General features: G+C 37.0%; 1 long non-coding RNA gene across 5 annotated transcripts in view; it reads right to left on the minus strand.

Annotated features, from left to right (window-relative positions):
* The window catches only part of LOC308068892, a 146,630-nt gene that overhangs the window by 67,802 nt on the left and 59,675 nt on the right, over positions 1-19,153 (minus strand). For all 5 annotated transcript variants that reach the window (XR_013930173.1, XR_013930174.1, XR_013930175.1 and 2 more), the window contains one exon: positions 3,226-17,988. This is a non-coding gene — a long non-coding RNA (uncharacterized lncRNA). The remainder of the gene's footprint in view (positions 1-3,225; positions 17,989-19,153) is intronic.

Genomic DNA, 19,153 nt, shown 5'->3' on the forward strand with positions numbered 1-19,153 from the left:
GCTTGCAAAAAACCACAAAAAAACCAACCACCAAAACCAAAAACACCCAACCCACCAGAAGCCTGCTTTCTTAACGCTTCCAGCTTGCTTCTGAGGCCAAAAGCTATGGAATATATGATGGCTTTTGGCTGCCTTTCTGAACCCAATAATAACTTCTAATAGCTTGGGAAGTTTGGTTCAAAGCTTCAGTAGTGTGCTTGAGTGCCTGCAAGTTAATATTAGGTGTGTACCTAGTAACACAATTTCTTCAGTTCTTTGCTTTGTATGTATGCTTCAAGAGGTTGTTTGGGTTGTTTTGTTTTGTTTTTTTCTTTCTTACATTCTTCTAAAATTCAAGCCATCAAGTTTCAGACCTGGCTGAAATCCGGCTATAATAATACAGCTATAACAGGTTATACTACTTACAGAAACATTTCATTGACGCAGCCCTCTTCCTGTTTTCACAATAGCCTAATTTTTTATTTTACTTTTTTTTAGTAGTTTGGAATGCCAAACACCCAGCCAGAACACATTTCTACCCATGTGGTATTCCTCAACTGTTAATTCCACTGTATCTTTGCTTATTCACAATTTATTATATAAGATTAGTAACCTAAATCACATGGCACTGCTCCTACTCTTTGACTGGATGATGGTGAGTGCCCTATTGAGGCACCAATACCTTATTTGCAAATAAAATAAGTTGTCACTTAGAGAAAAGCCAAACATTTGTGTGGGCAGATGTCCATTAGCACAAATGTTCATGGATTAATCACCAAAAGGGGTGTGAACACTTTTGAATAGAAAAGCAATTTAGAATTCATGCAAACATTTGTGAGTAACTTCCCTAGCTTTTTTTTTTTTTTCTTAGCTTAGAGAATGCCTAATGTTTTGATGTGGGACCTGCTGATTATTTCAGTGCAAAATGGAGTATTGGAACTGAAATACGAATTCAAGTTTCACTGACACATTTACAAGTACATTTGCTTCGTTGGACTTTCTAATCTATTTATTGTAAGAAGAAAGCATTTTACAAAGCATAGCCATGCACTGTACAACACTATTGCAGCCCAGTGCAGAAATGAAGGACTGTTCTGGGACTCCCTAAACTGATCATACAACTTCTGTTTTCAGATCAGCACAGCCTTTTAAATACCGTATGTTTTAGTGGTATATTCACATTACTTATTATTTGCAGATGGATGTATTCTCTACAGTGTTTAATAAAGTGATCGCCATCAATTTAAGCTACTCTTAGCATACTTGTTGAGCATGCATTACCTCAAAGATATCGTCTGTATATCATTAAATGAAGTTTTGTAACAGAAGCTGAGACCTCTACCTGTGATTTATAAAGAAAATGTTTCTTAAACATGCAGCTTTGTGGAAACAAGGCACTCACACTTGCAAGACATAACAAATTACAAGGACCCTTCAAATTAAAACTGTTGTACTAGTTGTTCATTGCTGATTAGATAGTTTGTTACAGGTGGTTCTCTCCCTACTGTAGCCAGAGCAAGCTGGAAAAACAGAACTTATTACACATACTTTTTAAAAAAGCAGATAAACAAAAAAGCTGCTTGAATGACTGTGAACATCAAAAAAGGAGCTTTGGCAAAACTTAGATTTGTATGAGAGCCTGTGAATCGCAGAAAAACAATTACTTGGCTTCTGACACTAATATTTTGAAAGGCAGTTTGTGAGTATTAAGTGCTTGATACTTGAAATAGAAAAGATTTACTTGGAACTAAAGGTACAGAATTAGATCTCTAGCACTGGAGTGGCGCTTCTAAAGAAAAACTAGTGCAGTTACATTTTAAGTACATATCTTACTATAATAACATATCCATTAGTTATAAACACCAACTGCTCTTCAAGCACAGCTGTTTACAATGATAACATATGACCTGACCTTCACAACAAATCCGTGTATCTTAAAGAAGACCTAATGCTTCACAAATTATAAATGAGAAAAGGAAGTGTGAGGTCTGACAAATACTAGGAACTTTTTTTTTTTTTAGCATATTACTCTCCTTCTCTCTCCCTCCTCCTTTTTTTTTCTCTTGCATTATTTCAATAACTAAAAAAGAGCAGAAGAATTATTACAAAATCTCAGAAGTCTTGTGCCATGTGCATGTCTTTCCCTTGTCTATGGGTATCATCAGTATGAATTTACTTAAATTTTCTCAGCAATAAAGCACCATTATAACCTGGTAGTACGATTTCCTATGATGATAATTTCTATTGCAGTGAATAAATTCTGGTCCTCTCTTAGGGAAAAATATGACACCTGCTAAATCATAGGCAGGAAACCACCAGTGAGAAAAACCCACGGCCTAACACACACTTCTCAGATCACATAGCTGAGGTGAGCATCCTGGACCCATGATCAAAATTTAGGGATAACTGCCCTATGGTGAAAACACAGAAACAGCTATGTGACAAAAACCTTTGTCACTGATTAAAGACAAGGAAACAAACAGCCTCTCCACACCCTGAAGGTGCAGTTTTTGAGTAGAAATGAGTGAGATAAGGCACACCAGAGTTGCCTTGTGAGATGCAAACCTGACAGCTGGCCAAAAACACAGTAAAGAGGAAATCAGATTGCAGGATGTGACAGACGTCCCTGTCTTCCACCCTCGTGTTACTTTTGGCATGATGGTTTTGTTTCTTACTGATGAAGCCCAGTTGTAGTAAGATATACCTAGAAGCTATCATTCCCCATGTCTGCCTCTCCATCCCCCCACCAAATCCCACTGTCAGCAAAGGAATAACCACATGCTGCTTCACATCTGATCTTCTCCCATGAGATACTTATACCTGGTAGGAAAAGGGGCTAAAGGAAGAAAAATAACACACTCTCAGGAAATAAAAAATACAAAGCTATCTTTGGCTGGAAGGAACAACTTTCTATTGATACACACAACAGTGAGAACAGAAAAAACATTAGTTTATCATATATAGTTGTAAGACATTTAAATGCTGACCTGCAGAGGAATGAGGGATGGGAGACAATAGAAGGTAAAACAGGTTAAGTATACATAGCCTTTTAAAGTCTTCCTGAATTGAAACATCACACCCTAGTTCATCTAATTAGCTAGTCAGACTCATTTTAGTAACCTAACAGAGATGCAGCTTTTTTTTTTTTTTTCTTTCCCTCTAATAACAGCTCACTTATCCGATACTAGTAAGAGCTGTGAGTTTCTGTTATTAATTGCCAGGTAAGAGCAGTGCTGTGCTGCCTACCTAAAGTGCTGGGGATATTTTTCTCTCCTGAGGATGGGGATCAGCGTGCATCCTCGAGCCATGCTCTGTGAACCAACAGCTGCAGCATATCATGAAGGGCAGCAGCGTGCTCACAGCCAGCCAGCTCCTGTAGGCAGCATGTACCTCCAAGGGTCCCCAGTGTGAGCCAGCTGGAACCAGTTGTTATGTTAAGATGGGAGCTTGTGTTTAGCAGTGCTCTTGGGTTGAGGCACAGGCGCTGAATGAAACACAATCTGACTCTGAATGATTACTGAAAACACATGGTACTGGGAGTAAAATGAGCTAAGGAAATATTCTGAGTGGAAAATCAGAGGAGATAAAAGCAGATAAAATGCCATGGTTGAAACTGAGAAATGTTGCAGACAACTGGGGATGGTTTAAACCATCCTGCCTGCTGAATCTGCTTGCAATGAATAGGGTCTATGTAACTTTGTATACAATAAAAACTGCTGCTGAAGCACTTAGTTTTTTGCAATAGTTTTCAGGCCATAAATGAGAAGGACTTTTAAAGTGAGATATTGTCTTATTTAGTTGCATGAACAAGGAGTATTAGAATGTAATTTTGCAAAATTCTCTGGTGGATATGGGAAGCAAATTTTAACACATTTCCAGGATCTTATGGTGTTAAAAAGCATCTCCTTGCAATTGCAGGGCAGAATTATATTTTTCACAGGCAGTTCCTTCACTTTTCCTAATTTTAAGACAACCATTTTTATTTACTAAGTTGTCTTCTAACCACAGAAGAGCAGAAGGAGACATTAGGATTGCACGTGGCTGGGAAGAAGGCTTTGCTGTCCTCCTGTGAAACGTACATTTCATTCTATCCAGCTTGTGCATCTCTTTGAAAGAGTAAACTGCACAGAGAAGCAGTACACAAAAAAGTTGCTTGTAGGTCTTCAGAGCCACACAGAGCACTACATAAACAGGTTAATCTGCCAGCTGGAGTCTTTTGAGGGGAAATTATTTTAGAGACTCATGAGTGAGCTTTTATCTTGCGAATCAGGAAACAAAATATTGATCTGTTCTGTGTCCATGGGAGATTTCCACCTAGAAGCTGTTCAGGGAATAACCAGAGGACTCTTTGGCATTAGCTGTGAGGGACACTGTGTGCACACCCAGCCGCAGCCTGAAGTCTAAAATGAAACTCTATCCCTAACATCAGAGCTGGCCTGTGCATTGTTCTGACCTGTCATTTGATAAAGGTTTGGGATTTTGAAAAGTTCCTATTAAGTATTTGTCTTGAATGATATTCCAATAGTGAAAATTCTTTACTATATGACTTATCTTTTTTGATATTTTAGTGTTGCTATGTTTCTTCACCTAAAGAAACTGTTCACAGGGGTTTTTAATGTACTAAATACTATAACATCTCATAAATTCTTCCATTCTGGCCTATAAAATGAATTATTGCCTAATGCAATTAACATGTCACAAACAAATCTTTTAGTAGAGACGGATGCTTAAAAAGCCTAGGGTAGCAACTAGTCAGCTCTGCAACTAGATTCTGCAGTAAGACTGACTGCAGTATAACAACAAAATTTTGAAAACTCTTCAGATGCCCAATTGCTCTGAGTACTGAGTATTTAGGTGTCTAACTACCTTTATAGAGATGATTCTACATGGTTAGGCTTTTGTCATGGCACAGAAATTCTTGACTCAGCATTTCTTAAGTTGCATGAAAGATAGTAGTTGCTTTCCTAAAGAGATACTATCCCTGTCAGGCTCTGAGAATGTGGAAGCAGGAAGTATATTCAATATTTGTTTCACTGTGCTTTTCTGGGGGAAAGAAAAAAAAAGTAGTTCTCAGGATCTTTTGTACAAGAAGATGGTGGTTAAGGTTACACTCCCACAGCTCATAGGAAACCAGTGGGCGCAAATCATACAGTTGTTTTCTGGCTTACTGCCACAGACAGACAGGTGGTTCTTTGCAGCCCTAAAAGACATGAGGAAATTGGCTTATAATACTAGATATAGCTCATAGCTTCATTAACATTTCTTTACAGAAACTGCTAGGTAAAGACCTGCATAAAAGATGAAGATTTTATATATAAATAGATAAATAAATTGGTTGATTTTCCTGTGAGGCAGCTGTAAAAGTAGTATTGAAGATTTTAACAATTTTAAATAACACAGAAGATAAGACAATTTAACCTATTTAGATTTTACAAGGAAAGAAGAGTTTCATTTGGGAGATAGAGTTCAGAACCCTGATGCATCATGATCTAAAATCTGTTGCAGATGATGGATTATTAAAGGGTTAAATGAGTGCTAGCTAATTTTTGCCTTTCCAGGATATCTGGGATTACATTTTGCTCCATTCGTTCTTGCTTTCCCCAGGGGAATTATCTGTCCTTCTGCTGCTTCAGCCAAAGATTTTCCCCAAGCTGTTTTCTCACTAGCATAATGGTAGAAGGCATGATGGTGACTTTGTCCAAAATACACCCTCTTGGCTGTATATTCCCATCCTTGGGCCCTGCTGTGCTGCCCCTTCAAATGATGTAACAGCGCTTCACTTCCTGGGGTTATACACTCACGAGAAAGTATGTGCTGGCAGCTTTTCTAGCAGCCAGCTGAAAATATTAACCACAGTTTGAAGCTTCTCAATTGTTTCTGCCTAGATATATTGCTTTTCACTTGTGCATGTAGATTATCTGTGCTATATATTTACGATGACAAATATACAAGAGTAAAAAATAGAATGTGTGTAATTAGTTGAACATGGGTTAAAACTGTTACGCTACTGAAAGGTCAATGTTGCACTGAGATAGTGAAACATGATCTATTTTTCACAAGTTACAATTCTGATGACTGCAAATTTATTATTTACTGATTAACTTGGTGTGACAGAATGGGTGATATCATGATTTGATGGCAATTACACCATTTGACAAAATACTGAACCTTTGGAAGAGATGAGTCTTGTTCTCTCACACAAATTATTCTTCTGAGTACAAGTATTAAATCTCAGTCAATACCAACAAATACAAGACTTAAGTAATGAATGATTATCTTCCCTCTTGGGGAATCAAAAGGGGAGAGGGGAAGTTGTTTAATAAATAACATGTTTTACCACTAAAAGCAATAATTGTAGGTGGAAGCAAGCCAGCTACTAACTGTGTTCCTTTCTCAAAATGCAACACTTTCTGTTGACATTTCAGTATTTAAGATCTGTAGATTCTGTTATCCTTGTACAAGTACATTCACTCAATATTAACACTGTTAAGATATGTCATCACTTTAGCATATGTTCTTTGCCTGATCAACTGATTCAAACCCTGTAACTTGATCTAGATATTGTACTTCAGTATTGTCCAAGTGTATTCACCAGGTTTTTTTAGTGCACCAAAGTGGGAAGTGATGATTATTTAATACTTTTTCTGAGTGTTTGCTAGCAAGGAGTTACCTTTCTGTTCTTAGCCTGAAGGATAGTTACAGTAACAATGGCAAGATAATCAGTTGTGAAGTAAGCCTTGATACTTATTACATGAAAGAATCCAATAATCCTTTATGTGAAGGAAAACGTGCATGTTTAAGAGAGAAAGAGAAACAGATTTTACAGAGAATTAGATCTATACACTTCAGATCTGACTTGCCATTGAGACGTCTTCAAATAGTTGTTAAGTACACTGCAATCACAAGTTTCATATTAATCCAGTGAACATCAGGCATCAGCACTGGCTGACTATGTTGTCTTGCCAGAATGCATTAACTCCTCTCATGTGGAAAGTACTTCCCAGCTTTAGAGGGCAGGACATGCTCCTTGTCTATGCTGCTCTTAACCACTCTTCAGAGATGTTGTTAGGATAATGTAAGAAAAAATACTGCTTCTCATTAAGGTTATGATGCTTACATCTAAAACTTTGAGCAGTGAATAATACCTAATAAGAAGTATAGCATGAAAATATAGAAATAATATTAATAATGAGTTATTACATTTACATATTATTACCAGACCAGAGATGTTTCAAACCTATCTTTATACTCTTATTTTTCTGGGTTTTTTTAATTATTTATTTTTCCCCATTTATAGATACTATTTTGTAATTTCTCAAGACACCATTCTTAGTTTGATAACAATCATCTTAGAGTCACTGGAAACACTGAGACACACCAAAAGCAGGATACTGCTCTCGCTAAACCCAAGGAGAAATTTCAAGGTGTTATTCATTGACATTGGGTAGTCCCATTGATGCCAATGCAGATGTTACAGTATAAGCACTGCATGTCAAAAAGGGACTCCTTCAATTGTTAGCAAATGTGCAAAGCAAGGCTTGCTTTTCCTTGCTTCACATATACTTGAAGGAAAAATAACTGATCAACAGAAGATGAAATATAAGCAGTGATGTTCCTTTGGCACAAGTTATTAAATGTCAGGTGACAGGATCAGGTGGCTTTGGGAGAATTTTTCCTGTTATTTTTTTATTTTCCTCATTTGCTCATTGCTGCACAGACAACTGTTAGAAAAGGCTTTGTTACAGGAGCTTCAGTATCTTCTGTCATTGCTTTTTTGAGCCGAGCCTCCACTGAGCTGTTCTATGTAAGCAGCAGATAAGCAGAAGCAATTGTCAGTCAGTCCTGAAGACAACATAAGAAATGCTTGTGGGGTTGGGATTTATGGTCTACCAGGAAATGGTTCAATAGACCATAGAATTCCACCATTGTAGAGTTAAATAATGGTTAAAATAACAGGAAAAATATTAAAAGTGTGTTTGTTAATAGAAACTATGTGAAGAAAACGCGTTAGCGAATCAGTCATTTATATGTGAGATTCCATAACAATATATGTAGAAAAATGTATTCAGAGCTATTGAAAATTTTTCAGGTTTATTAATACCCTGAGAAATTTCAGCATTTTTATTCTTGTCAGTGTTATGTGAGTCAGTGCTGCTTCTTGCTTACAATATTTTTAGCAAGCTAAAATCTGGCAGGTTTTCATAATATTTCTGCAATGATAAAGAATCTGTGACGATGCAGAATCTTTCTGTGATATTTCTCACAGTCAAAAGGGGACACAAAGAAACTCCCTTGCAGCAAGAAGTCTTTCCCCAGAAATACAGGACCAATTATGTATTTTATTTTATTGCCCAGAAGATAGACAAGAAGGAGCATGTCTTTCTGCTAAGTACTAAACAAAGATCATGACAATAGTGATATTTTTAAAGAGCTCACTACCTAAGTAAAAGACAAGTCAGAGGGCTGGATGTGGAGCTGTGGAAAGTGTAAGTGAACTATGGAACCACTATTGAACCATGTTAGGAGCAGAAGTCTCAGCGTCAGCTGTCTCTAATCATTCTAAGACCTTGGTCTTAAATTAGGAACTCCCTGCTGCTAATGAGATCCATTACTCTAATTCTAAACCATAAGTTAGGCCTCAGATTTTTTTCTTTCAATTTCAGTACTGTTACTGAACTCAATCTGCATGATCATAAATTACTTACAATATAAAGAGGTAAATATTAAACAAAAGGGGGGGGAAGATTTGTCTAGTTTGAACATTCATAAATACTAACTATTTCTGTAGCAAAGAGGGCATTAAAATCATGTTGTATAATAGATGAACTAATTTTTAAAAAAAAACTATTAAGGCTACTGCATTAGCAAGTACAAAACTTTGTTTGCATGCCAATTTAAAAATCATTTAGTGATACTTACTCTTCTGTTTGATGGTGGAGGTACCTGAAAGATACAAAATGCTGCATCTAATTTTGTTAGTGATTTACTTAGTGGCCTGGAATTTTCCATCTTCCACTATGCTCAGTGAACAGTACTAGTTATAAACATTTGTTAATATTTTATCAAAGTCTAACAATCTTAATAAATAATCATGTGGAGGAAACTAATTTAAGCAGTATAAAATATTTTTTTCTCCTATTCTCTAAGAAGTTCTCTAAAAACAAAAAGTTACTTCATTCGTTACCTAAATAATTCCCAGAGTAATTTTTTTGTTGTTGTAACTGTAATACGGTTCTTTTATGACATAAAAAGTTATTAGTAAAACTTCAGAATTGCATTTAGTAAGTATATCTGTCAATATACTAGATTACAAAGTCTTCGCCTCTGTTAAAATGCAGAAATAAAGGACACTGTCAGTAAACTAGTATGCTGAAATAATTGCAGGCAAAAATACCCTATATCAATAAACCATTAAAAAATCTGAATATTAGAAGAAAATGTTTTTTCTCTTAAGTTTCATGCTGTATACAAAAGAAATATTGGATAGTCAAAATTATTGCTTGCATTGTATTTTGGAAGAAAGGCTGACAAGCTCCTGTTGAATAGCCTAAGACCCTGTATTCTCACAGGGGTTTATTAAGACTTCTATTCATCATTTTACATTGAGTCTCTTTAATGTAAAATCAGCAATCCTCAGAGGGCCTCAATTGTATTTGGGATTTATAAACTGTGCCCTCAACAATGTGAATGTTGGTATTTAAGGAACTAAGACTGCATAACACTTGGACAATAGTTCCCAAGTTCTGCAAAATGTGGACTTACAATAAAGAATATATTTTTCTCATTTAAAAACATCTGCATGAACCAATACGCTGTCTAGATCCCACAGCAAATTAGGGTCTGATTTTTAATTAAGTTTGGCATGCATCAGAGGAGTACATATGTTCAGCATATGTTTTTACCTTATACATCTTTTGCTCCATTACCTACGTATTGTTCAAAATGAATTCTGCTGCTGAATACAAACCGTCCAAATTGCTTTACTTGAAAAATAAATCATGAAATGAAAAGTAATTCACATCTTTGACAAAATGGAACCATGATTTTTCTGAAACAAAATCCATGGATTGGGGAAAAAATGACTGAACTTAGTCATCAAACCACATGCACTTTCCAGATTTTGAAACCTCATACTCAAGCTCAGTTCACTAAAAAGGTGTTAATTTCTCCCTAGTGTTTGAAGATCCATGCAAATTTTCTCCAGTGAAACTGGAATAATTTAATTGTTCTGAATTTTTAAAAAATCATGTTTTCATACAGTTCTGATGCGGGAAGGGCTCAAAATATAAACCCTGAAGCTCATCACCTTTGAGAATGACGATTGTAGGTCCAATTGCAGCGATATGCTCTCTGGGAGAACTTTTCGAAATAAGCTTTATGGCCTTGAGTTGCAAACAGATGGGGATACATCATAAGTCTTTAAAACTAAGTCTAAAACTGCTGCTGCACAAACCCTAGCCTGGCTCCGCTCCTGTAGAACACCCAGAGCTGCAGGACAGTACATCCCAGAGAATTCTGCTTAGACCCTTGCACCGAGGCAGATGGGACAAAATTTCCAGGACTGCTATATTTTGCATCATTACAAAAGTAAATGCAGATTTGTCTGTGACCATGTAAGTCCAGAAAGGCAGGACTGTACCTGTTATCGGGTTTGTGAGCTTAGGAAATTAAGACATTGAAGACGAGTACCTGCTGGTACCTTTCACTGGAAAAATCTAGTCTTGTAATAGTCTTGTTAGAAACAAGATTTAAATGCCTTGAGAAAGAAAATACAAAGTAATTTATCTACTTAATCACTCAGGCCTCTCAGAATAGTACTTCAGGAGTGAGGGAGGCGGCAGAGTTGCCATGGAGTCTGGAGGTAGCCCCAAAAGCAGATATTTTATTTTTGCCCTCCTCAGCTGTGCTGCCTGATGCTCTGCAACCCCCAGGACAGGAATGTTGCCCAGCACACGATGCCCTAAGCAAGATGAGAAAAAGGCAGGGGATTTACTGTTTAGTGAGCCCCATCAGCTACACAGAAGGCTGAAAGGGAGTTTGATTATCGAGAAAAAAGAAAAGAGAAGAGATTTTGTGCAAAAGAGTATTCAACTGATATGGGAAAATATTGACTGACCAAGGGAGACCACTGAATACAGAAATTAGATTCACAGATAGGTCTTTGTGCTAATGCAGAGTGCACATGTAGGAACATGCACATGAAAAAGGAGCTTTGCCAGAGAACTTATCATTGCAGGGTTTTTTGCCCAGCTTCTTGGTCTTAATCACAAGCCTACACTTAGCACAGCTATGTTTGCTAGCTGGAGACTCCTTGTTTTACAGAGAGCAGCCTCCTTTACCCAGTTATAGCTCTTGATCGTTCGTCTTGCCCACTCAAGCCTCAAGGAAAGTGAAAACAGTGGATTCAGTGAATTCTCAGCCCCAGTCACATCCCATAACCTGAACTGTTATTTCCTTATTTCTAGGGCAAACAACCAAGGAGACAGATCATAACTACATGTTTTTGATGGATTATGTGTTTTTGATGGGCATAGCACAAACATAAAACTGGTCAGCACTTAAAGGCATACGTCCTGCATGCTTATGTGGTTCCAAAGTTTGCATCTTTTAAAAGTACACAGAGCTTAATGCTAGGTTTTCCCTAGGGATAAAATGTACATAGTGATTCTTTGTTGCTGTATTTTTCATATATGATAGCAAATGTTGTTTGAGATGAAGCGTTAAAAAATCTATGCATACTGTTAATATGCATTTGTTCTAACAACATCTGTGGCCAGAGTGGTTTTCTGGAGTTTTCTGTGAAATTCACTTAAGTTAGTCAAACTGCTTTGGATTACTCCATCTCTGGCCTCTTTCCATCAGTGAATTATCCCCCTTGTCTTCACATAGATGCAGTGTACAGTAGGATGCATCAGGACAGATACTCCAGAAAGTCCAGTGAACTGACTTTGCTGACACTTCATCTATTTGGGTTAGCAATTTTCTGCTGTCCAGTTAACCCCTTAAAAAGCCTTTGTAATTCAGAATAGTGGAGCATATAATTCTCTTTGTATGGAACCAAAAAATTACAACACTACATATGCATTTATTTACATGTGTTATGATACATACTAAGCATACATATTGTGCATATATGGATGTGCTACAATCTGTCCTAAATGTGTATGTTGTCAGGTGGTCAGATGTCATATTTCACCATGGATGGAGTGTGATGATGTTGGAAAGAAGCTGAGCTGCTAAGAAAGCTCTGGTTTAGGGGAGCTATGTCCATTACATTCTCTGTTTCTCATCCTGGCAAGACTGGCATAGGATATAGAGGTTTAATTAGCCATTCAGATTGCACTCCAGTGATTTCTAATCAGCTTCTGGCAATGTACAACACAATATAATCCAGAATGTCTCCAGAGTAAAACAAAGCACCCTGTGAAATTGTATCATGGTGAACTCTTATTTGTGAAATTATTATAGTTGTGCCCCCCAAAAAACACCCCCAATACCACAAACAAACCATAAAGAGGTTGAATTGGAAGGAAGCAGGGCAGCAGGCATATAGTGGTCTGAATGACACCGAATCCAATAACAAATCTGTGTAAAAGTATGGCTTGCATTCTTATTTTTTAAATCATGGCCTGTGTTTAAGAAGGAAGAGTACAGGAGGTGGACAACAGACAAGGAACAGCTAGATCCAAGGGTGAGGCCAGAGGGCAGGAAAGCAGAGATTTGGAGGTTTAAACTTAAACAGGAGAAGGGATCACTTGCAGAACTTGGTGGATCTATGAAGCTTTATGATTTCTGGGAAAGGACAGATGACAAAAGGGATTAGATGTTTCTGGAGACAGTTAACATTCAACTCAGAACCTAGCTTTTCTACCAACATTACCCCAGACAATGCGTCTCCAATACAGTCTGAACAGATGTAGCTATTCAGTAAATAACTCTTCATTTTTGTAGCCTTACTTTAGAGTAATTTGTAATATGAAAACTGTTAGCTTGAATAGTGCATCAACAGCCTCTGTAGATACCGAATACCAAGTAAATACACTGTTTTACTGCCTTTCCCAAAAATGACATTATTTCTTATTAGCATTCAGTGCAAGAAAATAAGTTTTTAACCTGTTAAATGAAACTGTTTTCACTTTAAGGTAACAGTAATTTGAGTTGTGTGAATCCTGAAGGAGTACAAGAAAATCCTCTCCTGAAACAAGTAAGAAGCTACTTGTTTAATTTTCCTGTTTTGCCCATGGGTGAAGTGAAAATCTGAGAAACAACAACAGAGCAAAACTGGGTTTCCACTGAATAGTTTCTCAGTCTGTTCTTTTTCATTTGGAAAAGTGCGGAGCTGCCTATTGGGAAGACTGAGACAAAGAGGGTCTATAAACCACAAAGGCACACTACATTTTTGCCTGGCATGAATCAGCTGAGACCCATCTCCTTCAGTGGATCTATTCCAATTTACACACACAATAGGGAGCAGGGAGTCATGAGCAATTGTAGTTCTCTGCAATTCTTTATCCTTTACAGTAACTCCTTCTCCATGTTGCACGCTAACCAGAAAGATGTGAAGATACCATGTGTTTCTAAATAACCTGCATTATGAGGTAGGGAACGAATTCATTAACATTTCCTCCTTTTCCCATTAGCAGCTTCTTTTTGCACAGAATGAACGTAAAACTGGGTATAAAAGACATTACAAGCAATATTTCATGTGTCCTTTTAGCTGCTTTGAGAAACACAGCTGCTTTAGAGTCTCTTAGGACCACTGCATTTATGCTCCCAGCACTCATCTGACAAATAGATAGTTAATAGATACTTTCAAAGATTCTTTTGATATTTCAGGAATCTATAATCGGAAAGCATAATTGATGCTCACAGTAATTGGTAAAAGATTAAATAATTGTGTAATTGTTTCAAAAATCACGTATTTAATATTTTTATGATGACAGAGACTTAAAATAATAGAGTTTATTTTACCTTATGTTACTTCCATGAGGTTATGATACATACATGTATAATTTTTAGAGAATGCAAGAATTACTGGGACAGAAGTTTCCCAAGACACACCACATTTTCTTATGTACTTGTCTACAGTAAACACTCATATAGTCATGGTGAGGGTAGTTTCCTGGTTTTGGTTTATTTTTTTTTACTTTGTAAATTTTTTGAGTCCTTAATGAATGCTGTAAAACTGGTATGAAAATCCCTAACTCACAAGACTGTTGTGAGGAATAATTAGTGAATGTTTGTAAGATGCTTTGAAGATGAAAGGTGTGATATAATTGCTAATTATTTATTATTACTATCTTCCTAATCTTGGACAAATTTGGTTGGTGTGGAAGTGAGTGATTGATCTTGCTTGACAGAGGTATGCACAGTGGGAGAAGGGCCTTTGCAAGCTTTACATTAATAATTCTCCCTGTGAATCTCAGCTCTATTCTGAATCTCTCCAGCTACCCTAACCCTCTGCCTCTGCCTGGCTTTGACAGTGCCCTTCAGATTAAATTGCTACACTACTGCAATCTCTGGGCCTGATCCAACAACCCATGAAATCAAAGAAAATTTTTTCCATCACTTTCAGTGAACTGGGCAAAAGGTCAAAAAATAGGCTTTTATACAGTATTTTGGAAAATAACTAAACAACAAAATCCTGTTTTCTGAAAACTGCCCATATTTTCTCTCTGCATGATTAGCCTGATACATACTGTCACGTTTTGTCAGTTGTGTCAGATCATATTCATATCATACAATTTCCTCTGTACACAATAACATGATTTTTTACATGTCTGTTCAACTGTGAATCTGTAGCTGTCTACTGCATTAAATTATGTGCAACTTCAGCATCAGTATACTATATCATATAGGGCAAGACATTTTGGTGCTCAGGACATGAAAGCAGTTTGGTTCCCGCTCCTACAGCACATGAAAAAGTATTATTTTCTCTGCAAGGTGAAGGGTCTCTCCCACTGCCTTCACAACTCAGCAGAAGCTGCAAGCCACAGCCAGCTAATTTTTGCATGCTTCTCTCTGTCAGCTCTATCTCAGAAATCCCCCTATATTGGAAACTGCTCCATTCAGCTTTCTGATTGTGAGGATGCACCATGAGTGGACACCACCATGACGATTGGGAAACCAGATGTTTGCTTAGAATTGGGCTCCCTTTGACTTTACAGACCATTCCAGCATAGGAAAAGGTATTAAACACGATTGAGGATATGATTGCTTAAATAAAAGTGAATGGGTATATGACAATATTTGTCAGATACAGCAGGGTAGGAAAGTATTAAGCAAGAGGAAACATGTAGGAATTTCTTACTTGCAAGTACCAGTTCACATCCATACATGCTGTCAGTGTGATATAGGCAATTATCAAGTAGGAGGTAACAGATTTGGATAGCCAACATTAAAGCTGGAGCAGCTCAGACTAAAATAAAACCTGTGTTGTTACCGGCAATGGCAGTTATCCAAGGACTGTGATATATTCTCTGTCACTTGCCATTTTAAAAGCCAGTTTAGATAGTCTATGTGTTCATCCAAATGATAGAGTGAATCCCAGGCATTCCTATAGCTGATGTGAAGTGAGGAGTCAGGCTCCCTTCACCATCCAGGCATCCAGGAGTGCATTCAGTAAAGTGTAATGCATTGGGTACATTCATTGCTCATGATGCCTATCAAGCAGAGGTGACAGTTACCAGCTCAATATATTCCAGTCATCATGGACTGTCACAGCATGTAGTGCTACTAAAAACTGAGGTACAAACAAAATTATTTCTGTGATAGTTGGTGAATTGCCTCAGCTGCATACTGAAGTTGCCTTCCTCCCAGTTTGGCATGGGTTAGCTAGCTCTGTTGTATAAGGGAATAGCACTAGAGCTGCAAAAGACAAAATAAACCCAATAGAGAGGCTGTTCTCCACCTACAGGCATGACAGATTGCATCCATATAGAGCTGTAATGGTGATCTGGGAAGCAGAGAACGTGTCGACCCAGACCTAGAAAAGGTTTCTGTGTCCCCAAAGCAAATGTGCTTTTTTTTTTTTCTGTTTGTGACTCCCAAGTGTCTCAGCAAATGTTTTGGGATGTTCTAGAACTATGGCTCTCAGACTGTGTAGTATTAACAATTACAAATCAAGCAGCGGGGTGTGGGGCTGCTGTGTGTGCTTACACTGGGAGGTCTTAAAAGAGCAAGATCTGTATTTACAGGTTTTGTCAGCCCCTTTTTAAACCTATTGTGAGCTGTGGGGGTTTTATGTCATCAGACCAGGAAGTAATGTAATTACTTTCAGTTTGTTTTGTGCTGGTTATTTCTTTTTGATGTTTCTGTCATTAAAGATACATAGCTAGATCGCAACAATCATTGAGATGTTTTAAGATCATGTGCAATGAATACATTGGTAACATTAGACTTGATGCTATACTTAGGCAAGTTGGTACACAGCAATGAAGTTGTTTGAAAACTCCCATCTACCTCAGTGAAGGTCTAAGGGTTGAAATGGAGGTAGAAGGTACTTAAAGCACCTCTCTACCTCCACAGATCTGGGCCTTAATTTATAACTACATCACACAGTAAAATAGGATTAGCTTCTTTATGAGCTTCCTTTAGTCTGTTACTGCTCTATGGTACAGTGCCCTCAGAACAGATATAAAAAAAGCTACTCATGAGACCTCCAAATTCTTAGTGGCTACCCTGGCTGTGTATTAGGTTTTAAATGTAGCCTTTATTCATTTGATCAGCAAGATTGCTGTCTGCCATTAATAGAAATGCTATTGGAATTGCGAGGCAAGTTTGTCATCGGGTTATAAGCATTATCTGTCACCATTATAATTCTAGTTTAAAGATATGATAACTGAGGGAAATAACATTGCAAAACCTGAAATATTTGTCTTCGGTGCTCCTTAATCTAGTAATATATTATCTTGAAGTGCTGAGGAGCCACATAAATATCAAAGCTTGAGCCTCTACATACTCAATATTGAATTACTGCCAATCTGGAAAAGATTAATTATTTGAATTTAGAGAGGGACGGCTTTGCTCAACGTGTCTGAGTACATTACACATAACCTTTTTCAGCTGTCATAGGAGACCCCAGATGGACCTTTCTCAGACTGTTTGGATTCTGAGTGAGATATCTGAGATTAAAGGAAGAGTGCCAAGGAAAAGAAGTCTGTAGTAAACACCAGGAAGGTTGACAAGGCTATGTGGCATCATCTCTAAAACAGCTAATTCTTAAAAATCATACTAACAGAGGTTTTCCTTAAGTAAAGGAGTTAAACATTGGCAGTTACATATTATGATAGACAGGTGATCATTGCCTGTGCCGAAAATCCTAGTTAGTCTAGGATAAGTGTAGCTTGATAGACCAAACCAGCCCTGCAGACCACAAAAAGTTTGCCTCTCTAGTAACAGTTTTTAGAAAAATCAATAAGTACTTTCTGATTACTTAGAGAGTACAATTACTGAAATTATTAGAAATCTCAGTAAAGATACTACAAGATGCTTTAAAGGAAAATAATAATGCATCAGAAGCAATGCTGTGCTGCAGATAAAAAACTACTTTTGATCTATGCAAGTGGACATGCTGTGCATGGGAGAAGCTCTGTGTGGGAGGAGTGTAGAGGAAGGAAAAAAAACAAATAAAGGGAGCACATGCAAAAAAGGACTGTTTCCATTTTTCCATGTAAGTATGCAACTAATTCACCTCAGAGGCTGAGTGCCTGCAAAACAGTCTCTAAATCTTTTGCAAAACATCTGTGCTACAGATGGGCGGACATGGACGCTCTGAATCAGTTCTGCATTTACTAATTTATTACCACCTGCAACAAGTTTATCATATATTACTTTCCCCAGAAGGTAAATTATATGGGCAAAACACACAGGGCATAGCAACTGTATCTGAAGAAGTGTCATAATATTTTATTGTATTACTGGCAAAGATTCTGGTGAATTCAACTTGCGTTTATTCAGGTTATGTGTTGTACATGGGTTTGGATGATGGATAGATCCTCCCACAGGGTCCTATAGAAAACAGAAACAAAATATTCCACTGAGTATGGAACTGAGTTTTACAGGGATTAAATGAATAAAAGGACACGATGCAATTTTCTATCTTCTGATTGAACACTACAGAATGAACCCAAGTCTCTTTTTTTCCCCAGTGCCTGACTGGATTTATCCCATGTACTGTAGATAAGAACTGCAAAACAGGACAAATGAAGGTACAAAGAGGTATAGGCCATGAGCTTACATCTTTAATATGCATAAATATACACTTGAAAGAAAAATGTAAACAACCAGTAAATGTTGTGATAATAATTGGAAAAAGCTCAGATGTCTCTGCAGCCCTTCGAATTGGACTATTAATTATATTTGTAAATTTTATACATTTATTCCAGCAATTATATTAAAAGGCCACACTGTTCCAAAAGACTTTGCCCCATCCAGCCTTCCCTGGTACCCATAGTACAAGTGTTCCCTGAAGAAGCAGACAGATTTAATGAAATAATATTTATTGCCATGTTTTCTTCTCACTCCTTTTTTTATATATATATACATTTTTACCTTTCATATTTGTTTCTATTCTATATTTGTGACTGAACAATGACTATTATCTTCTGCATTTTTAAGACTAGACTTAGCTATATGCCACAGAGAAGTTTTCTTATACAGACAGAAGATTAAAATATGAAATAGAGAAGAGAGAAAATAGCTGTTTGATCAAAGAAAGTTCCTTTATTCAGCTCTTTCACTCTGAGCTATATTCAGAAAGGAGCTCACAGCATTCAGCTGAGAACAAAAAAGTTTACAAAATAATAATTTTATTATTGACTTGAAGTAGGATGTTTTCAGAAACATTCACAAGTTTTTTTGTAGTCATTACAGAAATAATAGATATTTCCTGGACAAGTTCCCATATAGTGAGTTATGTCTAACAAGGATATTGACAGAAGTCCTGCTGGGGATCACTGGGAAAAGAAGGGATTTTAGTTAACTTTTTTCTCCCAGGGATATATTTTAAGCAGGGCCTTAATTTAAAATTTTCTTGATTATGTTTTTTTATTTATTACTGGATTCACCTCCTAGACTAATTTTAACTTTTCTTGCTCATATATTTTGATTGAAGAATTTAAAGTATCTAGTCTATTTCTGCTTGTGCTGATGGAAACAAGGAAATTCTCATTCA

The sequence above is a fragment of the Falco punctatus genome (assembly GCF_963210335.1).
Source record: "Falco punctatus genome assembly, chromosome: 8".
NCBI classification, from domain to species: Eukaryota; Metazoa; Chordata; class Aves; order Falconiformes; family Falconidae; genus Falco; species Falco punctatus.